The following is an 8,900-nucleotide window of genomic DNA, read 5'->3' as shown; positions in this document are numbered from 1 at the left end:
ACTTGGCGGTGGGGTGTTCAGGGTGTCAGAGACGAACGGAGGGGGGGGCGTGCAGGTGTCAGGAGAGGAGCCCCCAGCGCATCGGGGCTCGGGGGGCCTTCTGCGCCGGGGGTGGGGGCACTCAGGGCCGGTGTGGCCGAGGCAGAGCCAGTGAGAGAGGAGGGGACCGGCGGGACGCGGTGGGCAGGGCCCGGACGTGCGGGACCTACGGGCCGTGCAAGGGTGGCCTGCTGTGAATGTGGTGGGAGACCATCGGAGGGGACAGCGCCGTCCCGTGGTGTCGCTTTCAGTTCAAAAGTGTCCCTCTGGGTGTCACGAAGAGTGGTGGAGAAGGCGGGGAGACCGGTGCCGGTGACGCATGATGGTGGCCTGGAGGGCGGACTGGAGTCGTGATGGGGGAGGAGGGCCCATCTCCGAGGGGCCGGATGTGGGGTGAGAGCGAGAGACAGGAGGCAGCGCGAGCGGCGGGGCAGTGACGCCTCCACTAACTCGCGAGCGGACCCACTGAGGCCGAGCGGGTTCGGGAGGTGGGGGTCAAGGGCTCTGCTCTGGCCGTGATGAGCCTAAGACCCTGTCAGACTTCAATGAAGGTGTCACGCAGGCAGTGGACATATTTGGGTTGATATTAACTGAACGTATTAACCACTCAATCCTGGTGACAGACCGCGATGTTTACTCAGTCTGCACCCATGTTACAGATGCGGGACGGGCCCGGAGAGGTCATGTCAGTAGGAACTCCATGTCAGGCATCAATCGGGGCAGGGGGCCGTGACTCACGACGGAGCGGGCGGGACAAGGAAGGTCGTCCCTGGCGGGTCACTGGGGACGCTGGTTGGATCAGAGAAGTGGTCTCGGGACGTGGGGCACGGGTCACACCTGCATCCAGGCGCCGGGTGCCATGTGGCCACCTCGCCCGCCGCTGGTTCCTCTGGCTCCTGACTCAGCTTCCTCGGCCGAGAGGAGGGGCAGAATCAGCGTGGGGGCTTCCCGGGGCCCAGAGACGTCCAGCGAGAAGGGCTTCCTAGGCCGCGGGAGCCTCGGACGGCCCCCCTCCCGTCCTCACGGCCAGCTGTCCCCGACGCAGCCGCACGCGGGCGTGCACGGAATCCTGTCCTCCTCAAGGCCCAGGTCCTTTCCTTCTTCAGGGAGAAGTTCAAACCCCCCCAAGGCTTGGAAAGAAAGCGCTCCCTCCAGCATCTTCCAGATGTCCGCGTGGGAGCAAATAGTGGAAGGAATCCGGCCTCCACGCCGCCGAGCTCCAAAACCGCCTTTGTGTGCCCTAGAAGCGCATTCACTCCATTCACCCAACAGCCATGGAAACCGATCGCAGAGGCATTTTTATTAAGTTCTAACTCAAAAGCTTAATCGCGTTTTGGCAGCTTTCCTCCATGACGCAGAAGCGCACCCTCTGTTCTCTCTCTCTCTGCCCCTCAGGTCCGGGGATTAGGCCCGTCTTTACGGAACATCACGGCGGTTAAGGAGGAGAGTGGTAAGCTTGCCGGCCACGCCGGGCCGTTCTGTGTGCCGAACCCGGTATTTGTCCCATTGCAGACGCTGCCGGGACGGGTGTCTACCCTCCGGATCTGGAAGCTATAGGAGGAGGGCCCGTGAGGTGTGACACCGACGGCTTCTGATTTCCTCCGTCTCCTACGGGCCGCGTGGCGGGGGGATGGCCAGACTGAAGGGGGGCGGGGAGGAAGAGGCGGGGAAGCTGGCGGGACCGGAGGAACCAGAGCGGAGCGATGCCTTTATGAAGCAGAAGACGGTAAACAGAGGCCAGGAAAGTCCGGCTCAGGCCACACTGACCACTAACACCCGAAGGACACCAGCTGGGGTTGGGGGTGGGGATGGGGGTGGGGAGGTCAGAGCAGGAGAGGTGGAGTGTCAAATCTGGGCCTTATCATAAATCCGTAAGAAAGGAAGGAGGCATTTAAGGAAGAGAGGTCGGTTAAGTGCCCGACATCTGCTCAGGTCATGATCTCACGGTTCGTGATTTCAAGCCCCGTGTCGGGCTCTGCGCTCACAGCAAGGAGCCTGCTTGGGACTCTCTCTCTCCCTCTATCTCTGCCCCTCCCTGCTCTCTCTCTCTCTCTCTCTCTCTCTCTCTCAAAATAAATTAACATTAAAAGTCAAGTCTGGGGCGCCTGAATGGCTCAGCCAGTTAAACGTCCGACTTGGGCTCAGCTCATGATCTCAACATTCGTGGGTTCGAGCCCAGCGTCGGGCTCTGTGCCGACCGCTCAGAGCCTGGAGCCTGCGTCGGATTCTGTGTCTCCCTCTCTCTCTGCCCCTCCCCTGCTCACACTCTGTGTCTCTGTCTCTCAAAAATAAATACACATTACATTTTTTTTTTTAAAAGCCCAGCAGGCTGGGGCGCTGAGCAGAGGTGTGAGACGGTCTACCCCTACTGGCTCCTGTGAGCCCACGGGGAAGTTCCCCCGAATTCTGTGAGTCCGTTGACACCGTGGGCCCAAGATAACACAGTTCTTAGAAGCTCCAAGCTGGGATCCAAACACAGGCCATCTCCAGTCCCGCCCTTCACACGTCGTGGGCCAGTGAACAGTAAGGATGTCATTTTGCGTAAATTCCTCGGATCGCTATTTCCTTTAGGGTCCCCGTGATCTAGCCATGGCCTCGTACTATAAACAGATTAGTCACATAGACTCTTAACCCGGGCCGGGTGAGTGGCTGTGAGGCACCGTCCCCTCAATCCCTCTACAACACACAGCCGGGAGCTTCATGCTCCAGCCGGCACAGCCGTCCGATTTCACCCCGTAGTTTTTCTGTGGGTTGTGATGGCGAGACTATGAAGACACCAGATGAGCCCACTCTGGACCCGCCCAGCACACGGGCCCCCCACCACGCCACGTGGCCACAGAAGTTCTGACAGAACAAAATAAACGAGATCTCTCACATGTTGGAATAAATCCACAATTCTACCGTTCAGGAGAGCCACCGTGTCGTGAAAAGTTTCTCCGGCTTTTGGAAATCGGGCTCCTCACAGGAAAATACAGGCAGAAGGCAACCCGTGGCATCACAGAGAAGCCGGGCCCAAGGAACGAGGGCCACGCGATAAACTGATGCGAATAGGTCAGCGGAGGGAATTCACTGTGATTTCTTCTTTTAAATGTGGACTTAATTTGGAAAGAGAAGCCTCATCGTCTCTTTGTATTTATCAAAGAGCGGATTGCCGCTTTTAGCAAGAAACGCAGTGTTGTTCTTCTAAGAGTTGCTCAAACAAAATTGAAAGGCCCAGCATGCTCTGCCTTGGTATTAATGTCACAGAGCACTGAACGCTGGGCAAAGGCCCCAGCTGCACGGAGAACAGGGACTCCAATTCACTCTGGCCCAAAGCCGGCCTGCTCTGCGAAGGCTGCGTGTCTTTGGAAGGGTCATTCTACGTCCCTGAGCCTTGATTTCCTTCTCTGGATGATGGAGAGACTCAGAGCTTGCGGGTTATTGGTAAGAAGCACGCGGTATCATTTAGAGCAAAGCTCGCCCGGTTGAGACAGGGGGCTGAGCGGCTCCCTCTCTCCGCTGAGTTTGGGTGGTATTTACTGTTCACAGATGCCACTGTATCATAATCGTGTCTCACCCGACTGTTTCCCTCTCTAGAGCGTGAGTTATTTACTACTGGGGGGGGGGGGGGGTGGTGGTGACTTTTCTCTTTCCTTTGCAAAAAACACCTGCATAGTGGTGGTACCTGGGGACTGTCCAGGGAGTGAAGGAATCCACAAGCGGATGGAAGGATGGAGTTTGCGAACTTGAACGTGCACCGGGTAGCGCTCGGGAACCGGCGAGGATTTAATCAGCTCCCTCCGCCCGCCAACACAAAGCCAGCCAGTCCTTGGTGGAATTCATTCCCCGCCATCTTGCCTTCCCTCCCCAGCCTCTTTGCCATCCTCTGAGACAGTGTCTCCTGCTTCAATTCGTTGTCTCATTTCACAGATTGGACCCAACCTTCACGACCACGGCCAGCCTCGTGGTTCTCAAAGCCCAGCAAGCACTGGGATCACCTAGGGGGGGCTTGTTAAAACACACGTTTCTGGGACACATCCCCGAGAGTTTCTAATTTCAAAGGTCTGGGCAGGAGCTTGAGGTTTTGAAATCGAACAAGTTCCCAGGTGACGTTGATGCTCCTGGTGTGGGGACCTCACTTTGAGAACTACCAGTCTAGGTTTCTCTTTCACAGGGAGCCCTCCCCTGGGAGCTCGGAAGCTCCTCCAAGATCCCCTTACGCAGCCCCCTCAGGATGTAAAGGGCTAGGCTGACCTCCTGGGCTGGATCTTTCAGGCCGTTGGGATTTCAGGCCACTGGAGCCTAGGGGCCTGGCAGTCGGGGCCATGTTGCTAAGCGGGTAACAACTGGCTAAGGAGGGCTTGGGGGAGACGCCCAGATATGGGACATTTACCAGTACGGCATAAACACACTGTAGCCAATTTCACGCTACGCATAAAGTCCCAGGAGCCCAACGGATACCCAGTAAATGCTTCCTCTTGTTTTCAGGATTCCCCCCAGAACTCCCCCCGAAACATTACAATCCCTCCCAGGGAATAGTCTGTGCGGAGCTTCAGTCACAGAGGATCCACATTCTCAAAGTCAGACGTTTGTGTTTTAGAACCTGCTTTCAATGGTGCCGGGAAAGTTAACTTCTCAGCCAGTGTTTGAGCCTGAAACAGGGTAGAGTGCTCGTGCTGTGCCCCATTCAAGACACATGGTACTACGGTGTTTTTCTCATCTCAGGTTCTGCATCAGCGAGAGTGAGGATCGTCGAACTATCAGTCATTACTCCCTGGCGGTCACCAAGCTGTGGCTGTCTGCCTGGCAGACAGTGTTTCAGAACCCTCCGAGTCCAAGAACCCAGAATAACGGGAAACCAGAAAAACAGACCCCGCCCCACCTTGCAGGGCTGTTTTCCAGAGCAGCATTTTCTTCCGTAGCAGGCATGTGCCCTCCAGAGACGATCTGGGCAGAGTCAGGTGCATTCTCGCCAACCTCCAAGTGTGGAGATCCAAAAATGCCCATCTGGCGGGGTGCCTTGTGGGGCTCACTTGGTTGAGCGTCAGACTCTTGATTCCGGCTCAGATCGTGATCTCATAGTCTGTGAGTTGGAGTCTGCACAGAGCCTGCTTGGGATCTCTCTCTCTCTCTCAAAATAAACACAAAAACATTTAAAAATGCCCGTTTGGCACGCACAGATGGGAAGAGAGGCGGACTCTCCAAGCCATAGGCATTCAGCTCGTCTCGAGGAATCGGCAAGGCTCCTGACTCCAAGCACCCTCCGCCGGTCAGGGTCCGCAGGCACTGAGCCACAGGACCGAGCAGGACGGACACCTCCAAGGTGCCATGCGAGGAGTCATACCGGATGGAGAGGCCGCCGGGTTCCCACGACTCAAGTCCGACTCCGGGATGAAAGGCGTAGATGTGACAACAACAAAAAGTCAGAACTTCTGCTGAGTGTAAACTGGTCGTAATTAACATTTTCGGCTGTAACTACAGGGGACACATCAAGTGGGTTCAGTCCTAGAAGCGGAGGTGGGCTCAGGGGTGTGTGCAAAGCGTCCCGGGGAGAGCTCTTGGGGGGCCCAGAGCCAGATGCCCCCAGGTACCCAAACAGCTCTCCAACCCCCCCACCTCTGTCCCTGCCTGTCTGCTTCACTTTTGTCTTTGTCCCACCTGCCTTCCCAGGTGCCCGCAGGGGATAGCTGTCCCACAGAGGCTAAGAGTCTTCTCGAAATCTGAACAAGGCAGCAACTTCGAGGAGCTTCTAGAGCAACAGGGCAGGTGCCCTGGGCTGGCGAGGTGCATCCTCGGGGCACGGGAGCCATTGGGTTAGGTCCCCCCGCAGGGTAAAGCACTGGGTTGGGACATATGAGGGGACGCGGCCTCTGCCCAGGAAGCTTACGTCCGGCGCACAGACAGCGGTGGAAATGTCCAGATAGAACCAGTACGGAAAGAGCGGCGTAGAAACGTGCTGCGGGAGGTTCCGGAGAAGGTGCGACTGCAGGGCAGGAGGGAGGCGAGCAGAGAGAAGGGGCACTGAAGGAACGTTCCAACCAGCGTAGGAACTGGAAGGAAGCCTGAACCCAGAGGGTGAAGGGGGAGCCTCCGGGGCCCTCAAACAGCAATTGTGGGGCCGGGGCACCAGGTGGGGTGGGGCACCGGGAACGAGTGGGGACAGACAGACGGTTCAGAACAAACGCCAGAATGAGCGCGTCCGCATTCTGCCTCTGTGACGTGCCGGGGAAAGTTGTGACCTTTCCAAGCAGCCAGCTGGGCACAGCTCCTCCGGGCCCTTCTCCAGGGCCATCTTCAGGGACCTGCCACTCAGCCACGTGCGGTCGGCCCCGGGCCTGTTCTGGCTACGCCTTTGCCCACGTTACGCCTCTTGGATCCTGAGCCCTGGAAATCCGCAGGGTCACCTGTTTGCATCCGCGAAACCTCTCGCAGTGGCGTCACCGCTTAGCTGGGCGCCTCGAAACAAGGGAGCATCTACTTTCAGCCTCGAAGGTCAAACAGAAGCCCCTAAGTAGACAATATGTGTGCTTAAGCTCTTGACTCCTTTAAACGTGGAGATAAATTTAAGTACACTTGGGTGTCAATCCCAACGGCATAAATTAGAGACAATTGTAGCAAGTGCGTCTGACAGCATTTCAGCCCCCGCCCCCTCCTCGTTTTGCGCTAATTAGGAAGCATGGAGCTGAAATCATTTGCATTGATTTATCCAATTTCCTATTGTCAAGTGCTCTGTCCTTGACGTGATTATGCTAATGTGCTAATTAAGCTTGACGTCTTTTGTTGGGCACGAGGCTTTCCGCAAAGTAAGGTAGCATCACAGGTACGTTCGCCTCGAACGTGTTCTGGGACGCAGAGGGCAATGCCCTGCGAGAGCGGGAAATGTCATCCCGGGGGCTGAGCCGGCTTCGATACGATTTAATTGGAACAAGCGAACGTATTTATGGGGTATGAGAAGCAGGTAAAGGGCACTGACGCCGGGCAGGGGGCCGGGCCCTCACAGCCCTCAAGTGGGGGTGGGGGGATGGTGACCGTGGCTGCACGCGGGTCCCGGAGTTTGGGGGGGTACCTCGGCGGGGGAGGCAGAGCACAGAATGCTCTGGGTACGGCTCCCCCGACGTCACGTTTAACTCGGGATTTACATCCTGCTCTATCTTTTCCCCTGACTCAACTTACGCAGACGTTTTCATTATCTTTCGTGTCGATGTGGCTTCTGTGTTCATCCTGAAACCCCGGAAGCCCAGGGGTTTGGGCCTGAGGCCCAGACCCTGTCCGCGATGGTGGATGAGGAAGAGTCCGTTGTTTCGATTTACAAACGGCCCCGTGAGCGGAAAGGACCCAGGAATGCTGGGTCCCCAGTCCTCAGAGCGCGGTGAGGGGCCCGAGGGCCTGTCGGCGGAGCCCCGTGTCTGTGCCAGCTCTGCCTCAGGGCCCCCACGGCAAATGAGCTTGATACGTAAAGTCAAAACTGGAGCTTTCAAAAGCTTGGAGACCAGCTAAGAGCCGGGATGCGGAGCAGAGGCCTGAGTGACGATCTTGGCTCTCTTACTCACTTTGTAGGTTACTGCACTTTGTAGGTTTCCTCTACTCATTTGTTTTGTTCCTTAAGTTCTACATACGAGTGAAATCGTATGGTATTTATCTTTTTCTGACGGACTTATTTCACTTTGCATAATACCCTCCAGTTCCATCCACGTTGTTGCAAATGGCGAGATCTCATTCCTTTTTATGGCTGAGTAGTATTCTGTCCTCTGTGTGTGTTACACCTTCTCGATCTACTCCACAGTCATGGACGCTTGGTGGACACCTTGAAATAATAGTGCCTTAAGGGTCGATGAACAATAGGTATCAGAAATGCTACCCTAGGGGCGCCCGGGGGCCTCAGTCGGCTGGGCGTCCGACTTCGGCTCAGGTCACGATCTCGCGGTTCGTGGGTTTGAGCCCTGCGTCGGGCTCTGTGCTGACAGCTTGGAGCCTGGAGCCTGCTTCTGATTCTGTGTCTCCCTTTCTCTCTCTGCCCCTCTCCCACTCGTTCTCTCTCTCTCTCAAAAACTAAAAACACTAAAAAAGAAAAAAAGAAATGCTGCCCTAACGTTTTATGATGCTTCTGTGTAAATCATCAAGTAATTAAGGTAATAAATTATACCCAGCCTTTAGGATATTTTAGATATGTGTGTATGTCAAGTTGCAAATAAATGGAAAATTGAGACCAAAGATATACTAAATTGTGGAGGTAATTTGGGTGCCCTGGGCCCCAACCTAGACTACAGATTCAGCTGGTTATGTTATTGGCGGTCAGTTAAGGTCACAGCAGTGAGATCAGTCACAACTCCATCATGAGAAAATCGTAGCAGCCAGTCTAGCCACAGGCCTGGAGGTATGATCGACGGACAAGGACCGTTAATGCTTCAAAAACGGTGGCAGGAACATCTCACCGCACGTGCCTGTTAAAACGGTGAGAACCCAGGGGCGCCTGGGTGGCGCAGTCGGTTGAGCGTCCGACTTCAGCCAGGTCACGATCTCTCGGTCCGTGAGTTCGAGCCCCGCGTCAGGCTCTGGGCTGATGGCTCGGAGCCTGGAGCCTGTTTCCGATTCTGTGTCTCCCTCTCTCTCTGCCCCTCCCCCGTTCATGCTCTGTCTCTCTCTGTCCCAAAAATAAAAATAAAAAAAAAATGTTAAAAAAAAAAAAAAAAAAAACGGTGAGAACCCAAAGCATTGGCAACGCCACATGCTGGCGAGATTTGGGGCCACAGGGCCCCTCCTTGGATGCAGGGGGAGTGTGACACGGGGCAGCCACTCCAGAAGGCAGTCTGGTGGTTTCTTACCAAATGAAACGTGCTTTTACCGCAGGATCGGCCCACGTGTTCCTTGGTATTTACCCACAG

The sequence above is a fragment of the Panthera uncia genome (genome assembly GCF_023721935.1).
Source record: "Panthera uncia isolate 11264 chromosome B3 unlocalized genomic scaffold, Puncia_PCG_1.0 HiC_scaffold_2, whole genome shotgun sequence".
In the NCBI taxonomy this organism is placed as follows: domain Eukaryota; kingdom Metazoa; phylum Chordata; class Mammalia; order Carnivora; family Felidae; genus Panthera; species Panthera uncia.
This window is presented reverse-complemented; position numbering follows the sequence as displayed.